At 41.8% G+C, this 26,256-nt stretch overlaps 1 protein-coding gene across 1 annotated transcript in view; it reads left to right on the top strand.

Annotated features, from left to right (window-relative positions):
* LOC124802882 (ATP-dependent RNA helicase DDX24) overlaps nucleotides 1-26,256 on the top strand; it is an 88,291-nt gene that overhangs the window by 20,416 nt on the left and 41,619 nt on the right. The gene's annotated exons all lie outside the window — the stretch shown is intronic.

Here is a 26,256-nt window from a genome sequence, read left to right on the forward strand (position 1 = left end):
TGTACTGTAAAGAGGCAAACTGCATAACTGTCTCACGTAAACTTTCCCTTGTCAAATATTCAGGAAGGAAGAAACATTCCTCGAGGTAGTGGTGAATGTTTGTTGATTCCTGTCGCAGTACATTCCTGACAATTTTATAGTAGCAATTAGATAAGTTTTAATATTTGCTATTTTTCAGGATGATATGTTTTTCGTAGCACACATTTATTGATGGGAGAGAATGGTTTCACTCTGTATGGACTGTGTTACATGTGACAGATTGAAAGTGAACACCACACCAGAGTTCAATTTAGTACCTGTATACATTTCTTTTGCTTGCAGTGTTCTACTGTTTGACCCATCATAACTTTTTTGATGGACTAAATGAAAATTTTTAATAGCTTCTCTCCATTCTTTTGAACTTCACAGAAGCTGCCCTACAATGCTCCGGCTCTAGCCTGTCTAATTGAATAGACATACTAGATACTGTGACTTCTTCACAGACTCATGACTGTTACAGAGGTGACGTTCTTTTCAATTCGTGCAGTATGTGCTGTGTAATTGAAGTTTGGAAAGAATGTAAATGGGCTGGTGGCAAATCTTAAATTCTGAAGCTGCTCATGCGGATGGTGCAAACAGTAGAGCACAGCCTATGACAGGCAGATACCGTGGCCTGGTTGTTGTTGTTGTGGTCTTCAGTCCTGAGACTGGTTTGATGCAGCTCTCCATGCTACTCTATCCTGTGCAAGCTTTTTCATCTCCCAGTACCTACTGCAACCTACATCCTTCTGAATCTGCTTAGTCGAAGACAGTGGAACCTGGTATGTCATTGTTAATTTCACATACCTTGTCATGACTGATGTGGAATTTTAGCTGTTTTTCTCTGACTGTGGCTGGTAATTGTTTGCTCCCAGCTCTTGGACTGCTTACAGAGACTTTGTATACTGCTGTGCTGTTATGTTTAGCAAGATAGTACCCTCTGCAGTTGCTAATCTTGATAAAATGAGCACTGAATTATGAAGGAATTTAAGTATTTTATATCTGTTAGTAATGTAGCAAAACTGAACAGCCACTTTCGTGTACAGTATTGAAATTTTTCATTTGGAAAAGTATTTGCATGTGGATTTTCTCGTGCCTTAAAGTTATTTCTTATCAGTATGATTAATGGAATACCCAGAAAGCAAAAGGAAAAGTGATGGGTTTAGTACCTAAAAATTGCATATACTGTAATGTCATTTTAACTGTCTTACGATATCCATGGGTGGATCAGATAACTTATGAAGAGATACTGAGTCAAATTCGGGTGGAAAGAAATTTAAGGCAAAACTTGACTGAAAGAAAGGTTGTTTGATAAAGAACATTTTGAGGCATCGAGGGACAATCAATTTGATAATGGAGGAAAGTGTAGTAGTTAAAAATTGTGGGAGGTGGCCCAGGCTTGACTACAGTAATCAGGTTCAAATAGACGTAGGTTTAAATAGTTATTCAGAGATGGAGAGGTAGACTAGCATGGAGAGCTGCATCAAACCAAGTTTTAATTGCTTTGTTGTTCTTTCAGCTTTTGAAGTACACATTTTTATTGGTCATTTGACCTGTAACAGTACACATTTTTATTGGTCATTTGACCTGTAACAATAACAAATTTATTTACTAATAACTTAAATCAAATACAGTTGACAGGACTCGGCATGATTTTGAAACTTCCTGCTGAAATATTTGTTGTTTGCACATTAATATTTTATGTAATTGCTAGTGTTTTTTTAAATCTCTCAAATGTACCCAATCTCTTAAAGAATGTGAAAGCATAAAGAGCAGACAAAATCTCTCGCATTTTCCAAAAGTGACGTTTTGACAAATTACACAAAGTTTTGCAGTCCCATGAACTGCTCATACATGTAGTAGTGTGATATTCCCCTTTTCTTACGACTGGTAGAGTTGTTCATCCATTTAGAAGTTGACTGTATGCACTTGTTTGAGACTTATTGATAGATCTTGAGTATTAGAACTATGATAATGCTTCCATATATAATAGCAGTTATTTCTAATGGAGATGATGTGCAGCAGTGATGTACAGTTCATATTTCATTTGCACGTATGAAGAATAAGTACAGTTTAGGGAGGTCTCAATTGTCTTGTTTGTCATACTAGCTGACTGTCTGGCAGTGCCCCATTACCTGTTTTATCTGAGTCGTATATTAACCCTTTGCACTCTGTAAGGCAGACACAGGGCAGCTCCGTGCGCTCTTATTTACATCGCCGCCGCCTGGGCGGCAGTGCACCGCAGAGATTTGCGCGGATCTCTTTGTGGAAACAATGTGGCCGCTGGCCAACAATTGGGGTATACATTAAAACAAAATGTGTGCTTTCATTCATATATTTACGTAAGCTTTTACAGTACAAAACTTTCCATTGTGTGGTATTTTTTGAAACACTCTTCAGGGTGGAGAGCTGGGTTTCGTGAGCATGTTTCGCAGTAATACACAGTTTCACGCCTGCCACCTTTCTTTTTTCTGTCTGAGCACATTGCGCAATCCTTATGCTTGTTCCCAGGAAGCTTGTTGATAATGTGCAACTTTCCATTCAAGCGTTCCTCGTCATCAGAAGTTGAACGACGTCATCGTTTCTGTCCTTGAGTTCTTTCTTCGGCAACTAATCCTCTTACAACACTTTTACGGAATGCTTTGTGAGACGGTATTGTCAAGTTGTTTTACTCACAGTGGTTCTTGTATAGTAAATAGCTGTTTACAAGTCCTACCTCCAACGGCCAGATGTATAGTTTTCGCCACCACTTGAGACTTTTCATTAGAAAACCGTAACTGGAAATAAAATGGTCAGATTGATCAACTCCACCCATCTTTGAAGTATAATCAATAATCTGCTTTCTTTAAGTGACACTGGGTTATTGGCTTTTGTAGAAAGCATGAGAACTGTTCGTTTATCTTGCCATGCCAGAACCATCATTTTGTTGTTGCGGAGGCATTTTATTTCGTGCTTCCTTAGACGCAGAGCTCCTTTCTTGATTGCAGCTGGAAGGTTTTTGCGATTGGCCTGAATCGTTCCTGTGAGATGCATGTTCTGTTTCAACAGCTCATCAGCTAATGCAACACTTGCATAAAAACGGTCAGTGTACAAATGATACCCTGATTGCTCTGTAGCATTTCTGGCATTAGCTAGGAGCTGAAGAACTATTCTCTCAGAAAAATTCAAGTGTGGGCAAATCAATGACTCAGTTGTTACAGCGCCAAAATAGGGTATCAAACTGCAGATATAGCCATTTGATGAATCCGAAATTACATAAACTCTGAGTCCCCATTTTCTTGGTTTTTGAGGATTGTACATTTTGAATCATACACGACCCTTGAATGATACTGTAGATTCATCAGCAGCTAAATACTGATATGGTCGATAAATTTCGAGGAACATGCCAGACAAGTAATTCAGTACATTTGTCACTTTACTCAGACGTGACTGAACCTGACTGTTGACATGTGTAGCACTCGTCGGATTAGAAACATGAACTGCCCAGAAAATTTGCATAAATTGTCGGCGACTAAAACAGTCTGGAAAGAAGTTGGATGATTGTAACCATTCTCTTGAAAAATAGTCCTGCAAGTTCTTACACTTTTGTAATGCCATATTCAGTAGCACACCATGGAAACGTTTCGTTTCTTCCATGGTAACATTTCACCACTCCCACCATGCAGAATGTTGTGGAAGTGGTGTCACTTTACGTATTTTTGATGTAGCATACCTATTCGTTTCATCTGCTATTTGTTGAAAAAGGTTATCTGTAAAAATTAATTGAAAGAATCCGACGGGCGATGATGGAACAGAACTACTTTCTGTTATAAAACCACACTTTGATTCGTCAAAAGGAAAATCTGTGAAGTCAGTGTCAGTGTCGCTCCACATTCGCCACGAATCCTCTGCTGAATCACTAGAAACATGCACATTGTCACTGTTTTCTTCATCATTGTCACTCGAATTGTTTTGAAATGAGTCACTATCATAATCAAAATCATTTTCACTTAGAGATTGCTCTAAAAGATCTAAAATCTCCTCCTCAGAAAGGACTGTACGTGAAGAACTAGCCATTTCGAGCGCGTGGACTTGAATGTAATAATTAGAATCTTTGACTTAACATAGCTGCTACTGTTCGACACCGAGTTAACAGTACTTCTCCTAGATGGCAGCACACTGCAGTAATAATGCCTTTTTTTTAGTAGACTCAAAATACGTCTGAGAGCTTCGAAAAGTCGTGTCGAATGAGGCTCGACATTGGAGCAGAAAACAAATTTCGCGATGTCGAGTGGCACTCGACATTGGAATGGAAAGGGTTAAATAAGAAAAAGAATGGAAGAAAATTATCTTGTCACGTCATTACTCATTGTCATCATCATCAGTTATCTGCTATATTAGCAGGTCCTTTGCCTCTCCATTTTCTGCGATCCATTGCTTCCTTCTTAAGGCTGCTGTATGTTGTACCGTCCATCATGTCATCCAGTATCTGGAATCTCTTCCTTCCTCGCTTCCTTTTCCCTTCTACATAACCTTCTAAAACTGTTTTTATCAGTCCGTCATTCTTTCTTAATATATGCCCAATCCAATTTCTTTTTCTTCTCTTTATTACATCTAGTAACTGCCTTTTCTCTCCCACTCTTCTCAGTACCTCTTCATTTTTTACTCTGTCCATCCAACTTATTCCTTCCATCTTCCGCCATGTCCAGATCTCAAAAGCCTCCAGCCTTTCTCTCTTTTTTCCTCATAGTCCATGTTTCAGCGCCATATAGAAGAACACTCCATACAAGACATTTTATGAGTCTCTTTCCGAGTTCTCTGTCCATACCGCTGCAGAAGATTCTCCTTTTCTTATAAAACGCCTCTTTTGCCATTGCTATCCTTGTTTTAATTTCTGTGGTGCACTTCCAGTCGGTGTCTATCCTGCTTCCAAGATACTTAAAATTTTGCACCTGTTCTAGTGTTTCTCCATTCAGCACAATTTTTATTTCCTTATTTCCTCCTATTGCCAATACTTTTGTTTTATTTGTGTTAATTTTCATTCCATATTTTTTTCCGTTAGTTGCAATGGTGTCCACTAAATCCTGTAATTCTTTTTCCCCTGTGGCTAGAAGGACCATGTCATCAGCAAATCTCAAGCACCCTACTCTTCTTCCTCCAATTTCTACTCCTTTGTCATCTAATGAGCATTGGTCAATCATATTTTCCAAGTACAGGTTGAAAAGAGTAGGTGATAAACAGCATCCTTGTCTTACTCCTTTCCCTAGTCTGATCCAGTTTGTACTTCCTCCTCTCACTTTAACTGAAACTTTTTGATTAAGGTACAATGAGTTTATAAGTCTTCTGGTTTTCCAGTCCACTCTCTTTTCCCTCATAATAGTCGCCAGCTTGTCCCAAACCACATTGTCAAATGCCTTTTCTAAATCGATGAAGCACATATATAGGTCTCTTCCTTTTTCAATAAACCGTTCTCCCAAGATTCGTAGGAGCCCTATTGCATCTCTGGTGCCCGTATTTCGTCTAAAGCCAAACTGCTCCTCGCCGAGATTCTCCTCTATTACTTTTTCAAGTCTTTTATTAATTATTCTTAACATCACTTTGGCTGCATGTGAAATGAGGCTGATTGTCCTGTGCTCGCTGCATTTCTTGGTTCCTTGTTTTTTCGGCAATGGAATCATTACTGTTGTCAAAAAGTCCTCAGGCCATTCACCACTGTCATATATTTTATTACATAACCTCAATATTTCTCTTATTCCATTGTGGTTCAAGCATTTTAGTATTTCTCCCGGTATTGTATCTGTACCTACTGCTTTGCCATTTTTCATTGCATCAATGGCAGACTTCACTTCTTGCATTATGATGGTCGGTCCTTTCTCTTCATCACTTACACTGTTGTGTGGTTCAAGTTCTAGAGTTTCTGGTTTGCTATTTGTGTCATATAGCTCTTTTATATATTCTTCCCATCTCTGGAGGACATCGTCACGATCTTTATACACTACCTCTTCGTCTTTACTCAAAATTTCCATAGTAGCACTTCCTGCTCTGTTTTGTTCCCATGTCATAGTCTTTACTCTGTTGTATAGTAAGTCGTATCTTCCTTTCCTGTCCAGTTCTTCAATTTCATGACATTCCTCTTTTAGCCATTTTTTCCTAGCCTGCTCTGTTTCTCTTCGCAGTTCATTATTTAACCTTCGGTATATCTTTCTTGCATCTTAAGTGTTCTTGTTTTTCAATTTTCTTCTCTCCTCCATCTTGGAAATCATTTCTTGTGTGACCCATGGTTTTTTTGACCTTTTCCCTTTTACATATCCTATATTTTGCTGTCCTGCTTTAATGATTCCTTCTTTCAGCATATTCCAGTACTCATTGGCATTATCAGGTGCTTCTTTGTCTCGTAATGTGATTAGAAAGTGTAGTGTCGGTAGCTGGACCGACACCGTGATGTTGCTTGCTGAAAAGGAATGCTAAACTAAAGCTGTAGCCGATAGTGCACGCACGGCAATAAGCATACGGGCGTGAAGTCTGGAACATGAAAACTTATGAATGAATAAGAAGAAAAGTATGTAGATGCTTTTTACTTAACTTTTAATAATTCCTTGGAATACATCTCTCTTGAATACTCGTAAGCTATAGGCACAGATACAAATGGCTCCTTGCTAGTTCGTAGCCATTAACTTAGCTGATGGCTATTCTGTCTCTCGGCTAATGAGAGAGAAAGGCTTCGTACAACTGGGCGATAGCTAGGTTCGCGTACAACTGGGGCGGTAGCTTGGTTCTCGTACAACTGGGGTCGAGTCCACTCTCGTATCACGAGACCTGCCTTGGTGGTGGCGCTAGGTCTGCGATCACAGTGGCGACACGCGGGTCCGACATGTACTACATGGACCGCGGCCGATTTAAACTACCACCTAGCAAGTGTGGTGTCTGGCGGTGACACCACAGAAAGTCCCGAGACAGCATTTCTGTAATTTGTTCTTTGTTGGACCTTATCTTCTCTAGATCCCATTTCTTCACCATTGTCGCCTTTTTCAGTTTTTTCATTCTTATTTCTATTTCTGCCATAAGTAAGTTGTGGTCACTATTAATATCTGCACCTGGTAATGTGTGCACCTTCTTGATTCCATTCCTGTATCTTTCTTCTACCAGTATAAAATCGATTTGGTTTCTATATTTATCCCCTGGTGATTTCCAAGTGTAGAGCCTCCTCTTATGGTTCTTGAACCATGTGTTTGCCACTATCAGCTGCCTTTCCCTGCAGAAGTCAATTAACCATTCACCTCTGTCATTTCTCTTTCCAATACCATGACTGCCTACTATGTTTCCCTCTTTCCCTTCTCCCACAATGGCGTTCCAGTCTCCCATTACTATTTTGCAGCATTTTTTATTTTCGTCCATTATTCTCTCTATTACATTGTATGTTTCCTCTACAATTTGGTCATCATGTTCTGAAGTTGGCATATACACCTGGACAATCAGTAAATCTTTTTGTGCTCCTTTCAGCCTTACACCAATAACCCGGTCATTTGCATAGTCTACATATTCCACACATTTAGCCAATTCCTTTGTCATAATCATTCCTACTCCATTAATTCCTTTTACTTCTCCTCCTGAGTAGTAGAATACATATTTATCTGACTGCAACTCTCCATGTCCATTCCATCTTACTTCAGCAACTCCTACGAGGTCCATATGATTCTTTTCCATCTCTCTTTTAAGGTTTTCAAGTTTTCCTGCTTGTAGCAGAGTTCTGACATTCCAGGTACCAATTCTCGTTTTGATTTTTTGCCTCCTTTCAAGTTGTCCCCCCCGGAGATCCGAATGGGGGACTATTTTACCTCCGGACACTGATTTAACATGAGAGGAAGCCATTTTTTGTGCATAAAATGGAGACTGCATTATGCAGGGAAGATAATCTGCGGTGGTATTCCGTTGCCTTCCGCAGTTCTGGAGGCCGCCCCTAACATGGGATACAGACGCCTTTTGCAGCCGCCCGCTCCGGGTCAGACGCTGCATGAGAAGTATAGGTTGGAAAATGAAAGACCCCTAGCCCTCGAAACCTAATAGCGTCAGGGTCGGAAAAGAACAAGAGCTGGCCTAGGGTGGCCACATAGGAAAGATAAGAGTGAGGAGCCTGGCATAAGTAAGTGGAAGCAATGCCAGGACTCAGCTCGGGGCCCCGTGGTCGCCAGCCACGTATCACTAGGTGTACCCGTGATATATTGGAAGGCAGGTACTCTCCTTCAATCTTCTGGCAAAGTGCCATGTCTCACTGTCCATGTCCTTGTATAATCACTCGTGGTAGCAGGCAATTAAATCCCCAGGTCTGGAATTTAAGTGTGTGCCGCTGTGGTCATTTAACCCACTGGCATACAGCGAAGGGTATACCTTTCATCGCACTTGCGTGCATTTACGTACAATGATGGCTACAGCCACCACCGTGCAGTCATCTTGTTGTGTGATGCTTTGGTATGTAATACACTACTGATGGTCCTATTTTTAGTTCAGGCAGCATGTTAATAGTTGGCAGCAATGGTGTCTGCCTTTAAATCAACCAGAAATGCTCAACTGCAGCTAAATATTACAATGCAAAGTCAGTGCGTTTTTTGTAGGTTCAGTATCGCAATGTGGCTGATCCATATGAAATCCAAGCCGAAACATTGCATTGCTTTCTTGAAGAAAGCGGTTTGAGTTATACTGGTCGTGAAAGCACTGAATCAGAAGCTAGTGAAAGCAGTGGTTGTGTTGACAAAGAAGATTTTTTCTCTCGACATTTGAGATGCCATAGCGGAGTTGGCAACAGATACATTGATAATTATTGATGAGTGGAACTCGGATAATGTTTGCAATAATCCTTGCATTATCAAAAGCAGCATAGAAGGTGAGATAGACCTTACTATTTGCAGATCCTTAGGCCAAAACCCATGAAAATTGCATGTAACTGATGTGTTTTTGATGCCACAGTTGTGGGAGACAGTGACCAAGGAAGCAAATTCGTTTGCAGCTAAAACATGTGGAAACAACTGCAAATGTGGAACAGAGAAGAATGATTGAGAAAGCACACTGGTTTCTTCTGACAATAGATGAGATGAAAGCCCATTTTGCATTCTGTACACTTATGTCACAAGCAAAGAAACGTCTGTACTAGTTGACTGGTTTAAGAGAAAAATAATACAGACTCCTATTTTTGGTGAAACTATCCCTCATAGCCATCTCAAGGTATCTTCATTTTGCTACTGATTCAGCAGAAAAGCAGCATGACAAACCGAGGAAGGTCAGACCAGTTATTATTCTCCCTGTTGACAGATTTCAGAGGGTGTACAAGCCTGGAAATTTTTTTTTTGTATCAATGAAAGCCTGATGAAGTTGAGGGCAGATTGTCGTAAGTACAACACAAGATGGAAAGATTTGGTTTGAAAATATATAAAGTCTGCTCATCTGACAGTAGATACTGTAACAGTTTTAAAATTTACATAGGTCTTGAGGCAGAACAACTATTCAGCACCCTAGCAAATTGTTTTTGATCTGTGTGAGACTTTACTGGATGAATGGAGAACAGGTATGGTTCTACCACCTTGTTTCTAAAGATATTGGAGAGGAAGACCTATGTGGTTGGAACTGTAAGACCAAACAGAAAGAGCATGCCACGACAATTCAAGAACTCAGTGCTAAAACAATGCCAACTGACTTTTGAACCATCGAATAAAGTTCTTGCTGTGAAGTGGATGGATTGACAAAAAACCAATGCACATCCTGTTAACTGTTCATGATTGACCTGACTATGATGAACAGCAAAAATGGAAAGACAAGGGAGAAACGTAGTTGCATCATTGATTGTAACAAAGGAATGAGCGAAGTCGATGCACTTAGCAATGCTTAGCATCATATCCGCTTTTGTGGATATATGTGAAGGGGTATAAATATATATTTTTGTATGTTATACATGGCATTTCTCAGTGCAGGTATATTACGATACAAAGTTTGCGCGTTTTCATAGTTTCAGGAGTGAACATGGATGATACATATGAAATCCCCTCTGAAAGAATATGTCGATTTCTTGAAGTAAGTTATTTGAGTGATATGGTGAACTAGATTCTGAAAATAGTGAAAGCACAGAATCAGAAGTGATTGACAACAGCGGTTGTGTTGACAAAGAAGATTTGAACTACAATAAAAGAAGAATGAGATTCACAGATTTTTGTCTCAACCTGGCAGAACAAATTCTAAAAAACCTTAGACTTCCATTTTCCCACAAAAATGCCCCCAACTGACAAAAGAGCAGTGCCGTCTATAAGATGTAAGGTCTGTTATGACAAAGGTCGTTGTGGAGTACCCTGCTTTGAGTGCAAAGAGTACAAGAGTTGCCTACATATGGATAAGTGTTTTACACTTTATCACACTCAGACAAAACTATGTTTGATTATATTTCACAGTGTAATAGAGAAATACAATAAATAGGCTACTCTAATATAGCTTATAGTATATAGCTGTAAAAATAAGGGAAATCACTGAAAAATAAGTGTATTGCTGTCACAATGTCAGTCAAAAAAATTGTATGCCAATGACTGAATAAGTAGACGGACAGTGAGACACCAGAACTTTGCCAGATGATGCAAGGACGCTAATGCCTTCCAAAATTTCGCAGGCATACAACAAATTTTCGTGTCCGTAAACCCAAAAAGATTTTAGGGGACTGAACTTGTGAAAACCTTCATGTACATACACTCACGGAAATGGAAAAAAGAACATATTGACACCGGTGTGTCAGACCCACCATACTTGCTCCGGACACTGCGAGAGGGCTGTACAAGCAATGATCACACGCACGGCACAGCGGACACACCAGGAACCGCGGTGTTGGCCGTCGAATGGCGCTAGCTGCGCAGCATTTGTGCACCGCCGCCGTCAGTGTCAGCCAGTTTGCCGTGGCATACGGAGCTCCATCGCAGTCTTTAACACTGGTAGCATGCCGCGACAGCGTGGACGTGAACCGTATGTGCAGTTGACGGACTTTGAGCAAGGGCGTATAGTGGGCATGCGGGAGGCCGGGTGGACGTACCGCCGAATTGCTCAACACGTGGGGCGTGAGGTCTCCACAGGACATCGATGTTGTCGCCAGTGGTCGGCGGAAGGTGCACGTGCCCGTCGACCTGGGACCGGACCACAGCGACGCACGGATGCACGCCAAGACCGTAGGATCCTACGCAGTGCCGTAGGGGACCGCACCGCCACTTCCCAGCAAATTAGGGACACTGTTGCTCCTGGGGTATCGTCGAGGACCATTCGCAACCGTCTCCATGACGCTGGGCTACGGTCCCGCACACCGTTAGGCCGTCTTCCGCTCACGCCCCAACATCGTGCAGCCCGCCTCCAGTGGTGTCGCGACAGGCGTGTATGGAGGGACGAATGGAGACGTGTCGTCTTCAGCGATGAGAGTCGCTTCTGCCTTGGTGCCAATGATGGTCGTATGCGTGTTTGGCGCCGTGCAGGTGAGCGCCACAATCAGGACTGCATACGACCGAGGCACACAGGGCCAACACCCGGCATCATGGTGTGGGGAGCGATCTCCTACACTGGCCGTACACCACTGGTGATCGTCGAGGGGACACTGAATAGTGCACGGTACATCCAAACCGTCATCGAACCCATCGTTCTACCATTCCTAGACCGGCAAGGGAACTTGCTGTTCCAACAGGACAATGCACGTCCGCATGTATCCCGTGCCACCCAACGTGCTCTAGAAGGTGTAAGTCAACTACCCTGGCCAGCAAGATCTCCGGATGTGTCTCCCATTGAGCATGTTTGGGACTGGATGAAGCGTCGTCTCACGCGGTCTGCACGTCCAGCACGAACGCTGGTCCAACTGAGGCGCCAGGTGGAAATGGCATGGCAAGCCGTTCCACAGGACTACATCCAGCATCTCTACGATCGTCTCCATGGGAGAATAGCAGCTTGCATTGCTGGGAAAGGTGGATATACACTGTACTAGTGCCGACATTGTGGATGCTCTGTTGCCTGTGTCTATGTGCCTGTGGTTCTGTCAGTGTGATCATGTGATGTATCTGACCCCAGGAATGTGTCAATAAAGTTTCCCCTTCCTGGGACAATGAATTCACGGTGTTCTTATTTCAATTTCCAGGAGTGTATAAGGAATGAAATTTATCTATAGTGTAAACACAAACTTAATGTTAAATGTATATATACAGTGTTAAATGTATAAATACAGTGTTCAGATTATAAAATTAATTCAAATTAACACAAAACTTGGTTGTATTCAATATTTTCCAATGCCCCTTCCCACTTCCACTGCATTTCTAGACATGAAATGTCATAGAAACTGTCACCAATCAGCCTACCCACTCCATAAACTGTGGATTTGAGAGTTGTGTCAGTTCTTTTATACTATTTTTAAATTTTGCCACTTTTGCATCAGCACTAACAGATCCAGGAGTGAAATCCCTTTGGGACTGCTATTAGTGTGCTTCGTGAAATATGGTCTCCCGGTTGAGACACAAAGTTGAAATATGTTCACTATTTTTAATTTACTTAAATTTGGCATATTTCATGACAGTACCTTTTCCGTTAGATGTTTACAAGGCGATATTGGTCTTGGCTTCAGTTGTCTAGTGGAAGTATGATTCCACAATGTATCTTTGTCGGCTGCAGAAATGACCTGGTTCGATGTGTTTGCCTCATTTTTGGTGCTTCAAATACCATTTCTTCGAATGTAGTTTCTTCTTAAAGTTTATATTAAAAAAATAGTAACATAATTCAAAATTATTTATGACGGCGACCTGCACATTGTTCTACCGTCAACGCGCACCAAGAGTTAACTGCCGACTGACTATAGTCAAAGACGACTCCAGCGTCAAAGACATTTTACACAACACACAAGCTTCCACTTGCAATCAGTCTCTTTGCTATTCTTTGACGCATTTACTAATAGTAATCAATACGCTTTCACTCACAAAAATATAAGTAAATTAACATACACTCCTGGAAATTGAAATAAGAACACCGTGAATTCATTGTCCCAGGAAGGGGAAACTTTATTGACACATTCCTGGGGTCAGATACATCACATGATCACACTGACAGAACCACAGGCACATAGACACAGGCAACAGAGCATGCACAATGTCGGCACTAGTACAGTGTATATCCACCTTTCGCAGCAATGCAGGCTGCTATTCTCCCATGGAGACGATCGTAGAGATGCTGGATGTAGTCCTGTGGAACGGCTTGCCATGCCATTTCCACCTGGCGCCTCAGTTGGACCAGTGTTCGTGCTGGACGTGCAGACCGCGTGAGACGACGCTTCATCCAGTCCCAAACATGCTCAATGGGGGACAGATCCGGAGATCTTGCTGGCCAGGGTAGTTGACTTACACCTTCTAGAGCACGTTGGGTGGCACGGGATACATGCGGACGTGCATTGTCCTGTTGGAACAGCAAGTTCCCTTGCCGGTCTAGGAATGGTAGAACGATGGGTTCGATGACGGTTTGGATGTACCGTGCACTATTCAGTGTCCCCTCGACCATCACCAGTGGTGTCCGGCCAGTGTAGGAGATCGCTCCCCACACCATGATGCCAGGTGTTGGCCCTGTGTGCCTCGGTCGTATGCAGTCCTAATTGTGGCGCTCACCTGCACGGCGCCAAACACGCATACGACCATCATTGGCACCAAGGCAGAAGCGACTCTCATCGCTGAAGACGACACGTCTCCATTCGTCCCTCCATTCACGCCTGTCGCGACACCACTGGAGGCGGGCTGCACGATGTTGGGGCGTGAGCGGAAGACGGCCTAACGGTGTGCGGGACCGTAGCCCAGCTTCATGGAGACGGTTGCGAATGGTCCTCGCCGATACCCCAGGAGCAACAGTGTCCCTAATTTGCTGGGAAGTGGCGGTGCGGTCCCCTACGGCACTGCGTAGGATCCTATGGTCTTTGCGTGCATCCGTGCGTCGCTGCGGTCCGGTCCCAGGTCGACGGGCACGTGCACCTTCCGCCGACCACTGGCGACAACATCGATGTACTGTGGAAACCTCACGCTCCACGTGTTGAGCAATTCGGCGGTACGTCCACCCGGCCTCCCGCATGCCCACTATACGCCCTTGCTCAAAGTCCGTCAACTGCACATACGGTTCACGTCCACGCTGTCGCGGCATGCTACCAGTGTTAAAGACTGCGATGGAGCTCCGTATGCCACGGAAAACTGGCTGACACTGACGGCGGCGGTGCACAAATGCTGCGCAGCTAGCGCCATTCGACGGCCAACACCGCGGTTCCTGGTGTGTCCGCTGTGCCGTGCGTGTGATCATTGCTTGTACAGCCCTCTCGCAGTGTCCGGAGCAAGTATGGTGGGTCTGACACACCGGTGTCAATGTGTTCTTTTTTCCATTTCCGAGAGTGTATAATAAGGCAAATTATAATAAAAAAAAATTCTGACAAAAAATATAAGAAAACATTTACAATTTGGTATCGTCGGATCCGGTAGAAAATAACACATCTCCCAGATCCATTACATTAGCATCCTTGAATCCTACCGAGTGTCGTTTTGCCTGGACAGTATACATATTTTTCCATCACCCTGTTCCCTCCCCAACCACCACCTCCATCTCTAGGAATTGTGTCGGCGCAGTCTGTTTCCTACATAAGAATGTTCTTTTCCAAATACAAAACTGTCACACTCTTCTATCATGGCAAGTCTTTTGACGCCTTTCAAATACTAGAGCAAACAAACTTAACTTTACTGGTGTAGCTGCAGTGTGTCATATCTGTGGGGTTTGTTCTCCACCTACTGCTAAATCAGTTTCTGGTCCACTGCATATGCTGTCAGTACTGCTTTGCTTCGTCAGCTGCTAACTGCAAGACCTGCCACTTTCTCGTGTAATACAATGCTGCCTTCTCCATTGGGGGATGATGTTTCCCATCCGCATCCCATTGTAACGATCCAGTTTTCACAGCATCAGTCTTCTTTATACACTGTCTTGATATCTTCCACCCACCATACAACACTGTCACTTTGCAGAATCATTCCCTACCACACTTTGGACTTACTACAGGTTTTCTACCGCACAGTCGGATATACACAATGTGCAGTGGCCCACACTGTTTCTCCACAAGAATGTTCCACTCACCTTTCAGTGATATTCTTCTGTGGCACATGCACTTGGCTTGAAGAAAACAAATAATGTACTTTGGAGTTAAAATTGTGACATTTGTATGTAAGCACCAATACTCTCAATAGCCAGTTTATGGTATACACTGTGAGGTGTTACTGGAAAAATTGCAGATGGATTTTCTGTGGGTAGAATGCTTGCTCAGTATTCTACAGTTTGTTCACTTTGAAATATCAGTTCGATGTTACGATTTGTACAATATACCATTCAAATATAAGTTATTCAAACTGGTCACAGTCCACACAAGAAATCCAGAATTCCACAATCACCTTTTTTGTTTGTCTGTGAACATTTTCCATGATCTTTCAATGATGACAATTGCTCAAAATTAAAACATCTTTCCAGAGCTCAATGCTGACACAGCCAATCGTTATGATGTCCAAACCCCAAATGTTTTTCCCCCTGCAGAAAGCAATCCCTCTAGCTAGCCAACAAAATGCGCATGAAGGCCCTCTCTTCTCATTGGCTGACATCCATCATAGCCAATCAACCTGCAGTTCTAAACCTCAGAAGCTATGACTTTGGCACTGCTATTGTTCATTTTTTATTATTTTTACACAACCTTTCCACATGTATCCAATTGCACTGATAGGAGTGCTAGTGGTATGATAACCCAACAGAATTTTTCAACATAGTAAGTTAAAATTGCTCCTTGCATTCCAGAGCTATTCTTACATGTTCTCAGTTTCTCAGCCCCACCCCACAAATAAGGGTGGCAGGGATGTCTTAACACCCACAGTGTGTGCATGGATGTGATATGGCACCACAGCTCAGAGAAATCTCATTTCTACTGTATACTCCGTGGAGAGAAATTTTAGAACTGTAGTGATTAAAGAATTCTTGTCTTACATTCAGATGTGAAACCTTTCAAACATATATATGATCATCTTTCTAAGGTTTATATTGGTACTTACTCTGTTTACAATTTTCTGCAAGGAATGTTCCATTATTTCACAAGCAATCTTTCATCATCTGATTACAAGAAGTGACTACTTGACATGAGAGAGAAACTTTAAATTTGTTTTTGGAGGGGGGGGGGGGGGGGGGAATTCACCTTGAGTGCAGTGCATTATTATATATTGCGAACCCCCCCCCCCCCCCCACCCCCCACCCCCCTCCGCCATACATACACAGTTTTCCGCATAGAATTAATTAATGTTAGGCCTAACCACAACATTCCCACTTGTAAAATTTTGAAGCAAGCAACTTTCTACATTAAGTGCTACATAGTTGCTGATGACAAACTGTGAAAGGAAAACAAGTGTCATGCATCACATAAAAAATTTGGAACACCACAGATTGTGTTATGAGTTAAGAGTGTCATTCGGAATCTGAAGAACATTATGTTTTTCTACAGAAATTTTTATTTGGTATAATTAAAAGAAACTGTGTTTTACATGCAGTTTGATACCCAAGCTACTTTTCTACATAGTTACTGTTCAAATTTAGGTAGTTGTCATACCATTCCAGCAGCTTTTTTATGCATTGTGTGTGCTCAGTTGTCCCAGATTGTTGAACCACTGGTTATAGGCTTCTTTAAATTCATCACTTCCATAGTGTTGTCCAACCAAAAATCTTTCAATTGGGGAATAAGTGATAATCACTTGAGGCTAATTCCAGACTGTATGGCAGATCCCCAAACATTTCAAACTGAAACCGCTGAAGCAAGTTCTGTGTCAGTCCCATTGCACATGCATGTACATTATCATGAAGGAGGATGATTCCACTGGTTAGCATTCCACACCGCTTGTTTTTAATGGCACAGTGAACTTGTTGAAGCATTTGACAGTAGGCCGCTGCAGTCCAGTAATTGTGAAATGCTTATCTTCTTTTATTTTTGTTTCAGCCCTTGCTTTCAGCCTGTCAGTCACCACTGAGCGCTGATCCGAGCGATCTTCACTGTGAACAGTATTCCATCCCCCACTAAACGTGATACACCACCTCTGAAATGATGCTTTGTTTATCACATTACTGTACACCTCACTCATCTGCCTATACTGATGGTCGTATGTTTTGCACATTAAAAAAGCGGATAACATTGCGCACCTCACTCTTCGCAAGTTCGTCAGTTGTGTCATACATTTAAAGTCACACAGCTAAGCAGTAATTAACTGTACTGGATTGAAGCTGCCACCACACTGAGTACCAAGGTCAGAGGTCAGTTGGTGTTGGTGGTGGTGGAGGTGGAGGTGGAGGAGGGGGAGGATGTGGGCACGTCAAAAATTAAACGTGCTTTACTTTCTAAATGACCTTAGTATATATACAAAAATTTATCTGTTTCTCAAATTTCTGAATACTTTATTAAAAACACAAATTTATATGTGTATAAGTAGTAAAGAGCATTTTCCCTGCTTGATAGAAAGAATCTAAAAGCCTACTTATGATGCTAGAATTTCAGCGAAACATGTCTGGGTAATGGAAGAAGAGAAAAAAAAAGTGTTTTGCTCAAAGCAGAGTCCCTCCAAAAATAAATTTATTTGTAAACAAACACAGGTAGAAGAGCTTCAACCTCAAGGGAGATCCATCTTGACCACATATAATAGACAGTTCATAGTGACTGGTTTGAGATTGCTGCCATTACCAAGTCTGTCATAAAATGGAGAAAAGCAATAGTGTGACAAAAATAAATTCAGTTGGCTGAAAGCTAAATATACAGGAAATCTGAAGATAACATGGCTGACAGCCATACATAAAAAAACAAGTATTCTGATACAAGTATCAATGTCAAACAATCTGTACACACAGTTACGTAAGAAGCGCTTGTGGCGGTGTCCTATACTTACACAAATGTAGCCATAGCCAGTAGGGTAGGGCTGAGTTACGTAAGTGATCAGTATCATAAATTGAATAGCTTATTTGCATAGTCATTAATTAAGATGGTTTCACTTGGCAAAATGTGTGTAACAATGAAACATAAAATGCAGTCAAATTTGTAGAAATAAAATCCGTACGTACAGTCCAAATACAACAGGTAAAAGGCAGTAAAGACTCCATTAATAGAAAAACTTTTAGCATGACTATAGTGTGAAAGTCAGAATAAAATGTATAAAAAGTAATACAGAATCTATTTACAGGAAAACCTTTCAGTATACTAAAGTAAGTAAAACACAGTATTGTGTGCAAGATGGTTTTTGAAAATATAATTATTTAATTAAAAGTCATGATGCTTGATAGTGCATTTAGAGAACAATTCAACTGGTGCTATTTCATGGCCTCTGTGGAATGCTTTTGTTTTCCTCTGGTGGCGCTTGCAGCAGAAGGCAAGAACAATTGCCAGGACCCTGGAGGAAGGTTTTATATTGGTTGGATGAGAAGGAATAGTGAGACTCACTTCAGTGAACACTTGTATCTATATAGTCGAATTAGTGTGTTCATTCGGTTCATTTCTGGGGAGGAAAAATATGTAGGAGGAAGTGCACAGGATAATTTAAAAGTGTTGTGCAATGCACTGATAGGACAATTATTGAATATATTGGAGTAAAAGGAGATGTATGTACATAGAAAATGGCAATCAGGGTTATTGCATAATGAACAGATTGAGTTAAACTTAAATGCCTACTTCGATGTTTTCAGGAACTTACTAGTATGAACAGTGTCGCACACCGCATCACCTCGGCATGTGGCTGAGTACACCTAGTAGCCATTAACATTGGCCCTTCCCCTGCAAACACCACTACAGGAATACAAAAATTCTCCTCACACAGGCCACAAGGTGGTGCCATCTGGATTGTTCTCTGGATTCACTATCGACCATCGAAACCATAATTATTGTTTCGTTAACCATCTTCCACACAATATCATGTTTTATTTACTTCAGCACAGCAAAAAGGTTCTCTGTGAATAGATTCTGTATCTTTTTACACCGTTTATTCTGACTTGCATAGTATGTAATGTTCCAATTACTTTGTCATGCTGAAAGGTTTTCTACTAATGAAGTCTTTATTACCGCCCACATGTTTAATTCAGGCTATGAACATGGACTTTATTTTTATGTATTTTATTGCATTTTATGTATTATTGTTAGACACACATGTTGCCATGTGAAATCATGTTAATTATGACTATGAATATTCTATTTTAAGCTGCTGAATTTATGATACTTGTCATTTATATACCTTGGCACTAGTGGCTATGTGTGTAAAAGTGTAGGATGTCCCACACCATTACCCACTTCTTGTGTACTTGCAGACAGCAGCAGTTGGCCCAGACACAAGCAACAACTGGGGAAGTAACTGATTTTGTGACATTTTATGAGTTCCTAATGTGGAGCAAGTTACATCAGTTCATCTGTGTGCTTTGGAACTTTAGTTTCTCAAATTTCTGCATGTTAATTTTAGTACTCAATAGAAACAGTTCTCGCATGTACATTTGTGCCGGAAAGTAGACTGCTTTAGTGACACATTAAAAGTTCCTGACCAGGAGCGAATTATTTAGTCTCACATGAGTGCTTTAGTAGTTTAATTTTTGAATCTCTGCAACTTAATCTAATTTATTAGACACAGTTCTTCTGTTTTCATCAGTTCAACAGTAGAGTTCCATAGTGCGTGTCTATAGTCCTTTGTTTGTCTGTGTAATGTAATTTTCCATGGTCTTTAACATGAATTGCTGTGTGCAGATGTGAGCCGAGTTGGTGACACTTCAGTCACAGCTCCAAACTGTGATGGCTTTGGTTACATAGCTTGAGGCTGCAGTGGATGGGCATTACTGTTGTTTGCCGGCCATGGGGATCCAACAGACATCCAACTTGACCAATGAGTCCTCTGATCGGCCTGCACCAGTGGCAATCCCAGTTACTGCTCACATTGAGGTTGATCCCTCACCTGTGGTCGAGTGGGATGTCACCTCGATGCAGGGCAGATGGCAAAAGGCTTCCCAGGGGGCCGAATGCAAGGCATCCCCAGTTAGTCTGACAAACAATTCCCAGGTGCTGTCTGTGGCTGACACTGACCCTCAGCCAGATGCAGTCACTTGTCCTGTTTCAGAGGAATCCTCTTGCCACGCAAGATCCGGGAAGTCATGGGGGATGGGATTATTGGTTGTTGGGAGCTCCAATGTTAGACACGGTATGGGGTGCCTTAAGGACACGGCTGCCAAGGAGGGGAAGAAAGTCAGTGTGAAGTCTGTGTGCATCCTGGATGGAGTCATTCCTGACGTGGAGCAGGTCCTTCCAGATTTCGTGAAGAACACAGGGTGCAGCCAGCTGTAGGTGGTGACTCATGTAGTTTTGGATTGGAAGAGAATCTCTCTGACTTTGAGCAGCTATCAGAAGTGGTAAAGGCTGCCAGTCTTGCTTGCAGGATGAAAGCAGAGCTCACCATTTGCATCATAGTTGACAGGACCAATTGCGGACCTCTGGTACAGAGCTGAGTGGAGAATCTGTAGAAGATGCTCAGACAGCTCTGCGACTGTGTTGGCTGCAGATTCCTCGACTTGAACCATAAAGTGGTGGGGTTTTGTGTTCTGCTTAATAGATCAGGAGTCCATTACACGCATCAGGCAGCTACAGGGGTAACATGGGCTGTATGGTGTGGACTGGATGTTTTTTTTAGGTTAGAGGGTCTCAGGGAAACACAAAAAGGGTGCATGTCAAACACAAGAAGAACGTAGATCCAGGAACCATCGGTACGATGGTTGTAAATTGTAGTAGCCATGTTGGGAAGGTACCAAAGCTCCAAGTGCTAATAGGAAGCACTATGCTCAAATCATTACAGGCACTGAAAGCTGGCTAAATCCAGAGATAAGTTCAGCTGAAACTTTTGCGAAGAACCTAACGGTGTTCAGAAAGGGTAGAGTAAACACAGTTGACTATTTCAGACACGTACCTGACTCATACAATTATCGTTGCTGGTCACTTCAATTTATGTTTTATATGTTGATGAAAATACATTTTAAATCTGGAGGTACACATAAAAGGTAATCCAAAATTGCGCTAAATGCATTCTGTAAAATTATTTCGAGCAATTAGTTCATGAGCCCACTCAAGTAATAAATGACTGTAAAACACACTTGAACTCTTAGCGCCAAATAATCCTGGTCTAATAATGAGCATCAAAATGGGTACAGGGATTAGTGAACACACGGTTGTCATAGTGAGATTGAATACCGTAACTCCCAAATCCTCCAAGAATGAAAGAAAAATATACCTATTCAAAAAAGCAGGTAAAAATTGTCTTGGCACCTTCCTGAAAGAGAATCTCCATTCCTTCCAATTAAGACTGTACCAGGAAGTGTAGACGAGATGTGACTTGAATTCAGAGAAATAGTGTCGACAGCAATTGATAGATTTATAGAATGCGATTTTCACTCTGCAGCGGAGTGTGCACTGGTATGAAACTTCCTGGCAGATTAAAACTGTGTGCCAGATCGAGACTCGAACTTGGGACCTTTGCCTTTCGCGGGCAAGTGCTCTACTAACTGAGCTACCCAAGCACGACTCATGCCCCATCCTCATAGCTTTACTTCTGCCAGTACCTTGTCTCCTACCTTCCAAGCTTCACAGAAGCTCTCCTTCGAACCTTGCCGAACTAGTACTCCTGAAAGAAAGGATATTGCGGAGACATGGCTTAGCACAGCCTGGGGGATGTTTCCAGAATGAGATATTTCACTCTGCAGCGGAGTGTGCGCTGGTGTGAAACTTCCTGGCAGATTAAAACTGTGTGCCAGGAAGTTTGATAGATTTATACCAAATAAATTAACAAATGATGGAGCTGATCTCCCTTGGTACTCAAATCAGGTTAGAACATTGTTGCAGAAACAACAACAACAAAAAAAAGCATACCAATTTTAAATGAATGCAGAATCCCCAAGACAGGCGATCTTTTACAGAACCTCGAAATTTAGTACAAACTTCAATACGAGATGCGTATAATAGTTTCCACTATGAAACTTCGTCTTGAAACCTAACATAAATCCAAAGAGATTTTGATTGTATGTAAATTATATGAGCGGCAAGACACAATCAATGACTTATTTGCACAATAGCCATGGAAATACTATAGATGGCAGTACTGCTAAAGAAGAGTTACTAACCACAGCCTTCTGAAGTTCCTTCACCAAACAAGATGAAGTAAAAATTCCTGAATTTGAATCAAGAACAGCTACCAGCATGAGTAGCTTAGAAATAGATATCAATGGAGCAGTGAAGTAACTTAAATCACTTAATAAATGCACGTCTTCTGGTTCAGACTGTATAAAAATTAGGTTCCTTTCAGAGTATGCCGATTCAGTAGCTCCATAATTAACAATCATATACAATTGCTTGCTTGACGGAAGATTCATTCCCAAAGACTGAAAAGTTGCACAGATCACACCAATATTTAAGAAAGACAATAGGAGTAATCCACTAAATTACAGGCACATATCATCAACACCGACTTGCAGCAGGATTGTGGAATGTATATTGTCTTCGAACATTATAAATTACCTTTAAGAGAATAGTGTTCTGAAACACAGTCAACACGGATTTAGAAAACATCCTTCTTGTCAAATACAACTAGCTGTTTATTCACACAAAGTGTCGAGTGTTACTGACAAGGGATTTCGAATTGATTCTGTATTTCTAGATTTCCAGAAGGCTTTTGACACTGTACCTCACTAGTGGCTTGTAATCAAATTGTGTACTTATGGAATATCATCTCAATTACGCAACTGGATTAATGATTTCCTGTCAGAGAGGTCACAGTTCTTAGTAACTGAAAGAATGTCACCGAGTGAAACAGAAGTGATTTCTGGCATTTCTCAGGGTAATGTTATAGGTCCTCTGCTGTTCCTTATTTGTATAAACAATTTAAGAGACAGTCTGAGCAATCATTTTAGGTCATTTCCAGATGATGCCGTTGTTTATCATCTGGTAAACTCATCAGAAATTCAAAACAAATCCCAAAGCAACTTGGAAAAGATACCTGTATGCTGAAAAAAATGGCAGTTGACCCTAAATAATGAAAAGTTTGAGGCCATTCATGTGAGTGCTAAAAGGAATCCATTAAACTTTGGTTACGCAATAAATCAATCAAATGTAATGGCCGTAAACGCGACTAAATAACCAGGAATTACGAATACAAACAACTCAACTTGGAAAGAACACACAGAAAATATTGTGGAGAAGTCGAAGCTAAGACTGTGATTTATTGGCTGAACACTCAGAAGATGCAAAAGTTCTACTAAGGAGACTGCCTATGTTATGCTTGTCTATCCTCTTTTGGAGTACTACTACATGGTGAGGGATCCTTACCAGGTAGGATTAATGGAGTACGTCGAAAAAGTTCAAAGAAGAGCAGGCAGCAATTTTTTTATTATTGAGAACTAGTGGAGAGAGTGACCCAGACATGACACAGGATTTGGGGTGGGCATCATTAAAACAAAGGCGTTTCTCATTGCAGTGGGATCTTCTCACAAAATTTCAATCACAAACTTTCTCCTTCGAATGTGAAAATATCCTGTTGACACCAACCAACAAATGATCATCATAATAAAATAAGGGAAATCAGAGCTCACACTGAAAGATATAGGTGTTCATTTTTTCCATGTGCTGTTTGAGAGTGGAATAATGGAGAATTATTGTGATGGTGGTTCGATGAACCCTCTGCTAGGCACTTAAGTGTGATTTGCAGAGTATTCATGTAGATGAAGATTTAGGTACTTGTATCAAAATACTTTTAATGGTATTTATGGCTGTTGGCCAAGCTATCTTTTTTTATGTATTCCTAGATTTGCTGTATATTTAACCCTCAGCCAATTGAATTTATTTTTGTCACCGTTAGTGTTTTTTCTGTTTCTGTTTGATGCTGGCAGCAAGCCGTAACCAGTTGATTTAAATAGTATAATACACTGAAGAGCCAAAGAAACCAGTACATCTGCCTAATAACGTTTAGGGCCCTTGCGAGCACGCAGCGCGACATGGCATGGACTCTACTAATGTCTGAAGAAGTGCTGGAGGGAACTGACACCATAAATCATAAAGGGCTCTCCACAAATCCTTAAGAGTATGAGGGATTGGAGATCCCTTCTGAACAGCACGTTGTAAGGCATCCGAGATATGCACAGTAATGTTTATGTCTGGAGAGTTTGGTGGCCAATGGAAGTGCTTAAATTCAGAAAAATGTTCCCGGAGCCACTCTGTAGTAGTTATGGACGTGTGAGGTACCACATTGTCCTGGAATTGCCCAAGTCTGTTGGAATACACAACAGACATGAATGGATGCAGGTGATCAGACAGGTTGCTTTTGTGCATGTCACCTGTCAGAGTCTTATTTAGACGTATCAGGGATCCCATATCACTTCAGCTGCGCATGCCCCACACCATTATAGAGCCTCCACCAGATTGCACAGTCCCCTGCTGACATGCAGGTTCCATGTATTCATGAGATTGTCTCCATACCTGTACACGTCCATCCATTTGATACTATTTGAAATGAGACTCATCTAACCAGGCAAAATGTTTGCAGTCATCAACAGTCCAATGTTGGTGTTGACAGTCCCAGGCGAGGCATAAACCTTTGTGTCATGCAGGCACGATTGGGCCTTCGGCTCCAAAAGTCCATATCGATGATGTTTTGTTGAATGGTTTGCACGCTGGCAATTTTTGATGGCTCAGCGCTGAGATCCCGTTCTTGCACGATCTTTTTCCGGCTGCAGCGATGTTGGAAATTTGATGTTTTACTGGATTCCTGATATTCAAAGTACACTCGTGAAATGGTTGTATGGGAAAATCCCCACTTCATTGCTACATCAGAGAGGCTGTGTCCCATCACTCGTGCACCGACTATAACACCACATTCAAACTAACTTAAATCTTGATAACCTGCCATTGTAGCAGCAGTAACTGAGCTAACAACTGTGCCAGATGCCTGCTGTCTTATATATCAAACAATGGAAAATCATGCACGGGATGTATCAATATTATGAAAAGGAAAGTTGCTACTCACCTTATAGCTGAGATGCTGAGTCGCAGATAGACACAACGTAAAAGCTGTCACAGATAAAGATTTCAACCAGTAAGGTCTTCATCGAAAATACACACACACACACACACACACACACACACACACACACACACACACACACACACACACACACTCGGAGGCTAGGGTGGGGAGGGGGAGGGATGGTAGGGTAGTGGTGGCAGACAGTGAAGTGCTACAGGTGAGACAGAAGGCAGGTGAGATGTGGGGGGGCGGGGTAGTGGAGAAGGAGAGAAGTAAAAAGACTGGGTGCGATGGTGAAGTGAGAGCTGTGTAGTGATGGAAAGGAAAGGGAACAGAGAAGAGGCTGGATGGGAGAGGACAATTACTGACAAGGGTTGAGGCCAGGAGGGTTACGAAAATATAGGATATACTGCAGGGAAAATTCCCACAACACAATTCAGAAAAGCTGGTATTGATGGGAAGGATCCGTATGACAGGCTGTAAAGCAGTCATTGAAATGAAGGATGTCATGTTTGACAACATACTCAGCAACAGGGTGATCCACTTGTTTCTTGGCCACAGTTTGTTGGTGGCCACTCATGTGGACTGACAGGGTGTCGGTTGTCTTACCCACGTAGAATGCAGCACAGTGGTTGCAGCTTAGCTTGTAGATCACATAACTGTTTTCACAGATAGCCCTGCCTTTGATGGGATAGGTGATGTTTGTGACCAGACTGGAGTAGGTGGTGATGGGAGGATGTATGGGACAGGTCTTGCATCTAGGTTTATTACAGGGTTATGAGCCATGAGGTAAGGGTTTGGGAGCAGGAGTTGTGTAGGTATTGAGTTTTCACCTTTCGATATCATTGTCTCCCTCAGGTTTCGTCTTGTTTCCCCCTTTTGCATCCATTTCATCCTTCTCGTGATTTTTCACACATATTTGGATGTATTTTTGTGAATTTTTTCGGACCCAATTCCACAATATTTACGCAATCTTTCGCATTTTTTCAACCACCATGGATCCTTGCTGTTTCCATATATGTCAATACAAAAAAGTTTCCTTATCCCTAGCCAGAGTCCAGTTCCACACACTGTTCTTGCATTGTTGTTTGGCCCATAGAATTGCTCCAAATGGCCTTACCATTGAATTACCGATCTCCAGCTGCCACCCTTCACT

This window comes from Schistocerca piceifrons, chromosome 6, assembly GCF_021461385.2.
Source record: "Schistocerca piceifrons isolate TAMUIC-IGC-003096 chromosome 6, iqSchPice1.1, whole genome shotgun sequence".
NCBI classification, from domain to species: Eukaryota; Metazoa; Arthropoda; class Insecta; order Orthoptera; family Acrididae; genus Schistocerca; species Schistocerca piceifrons.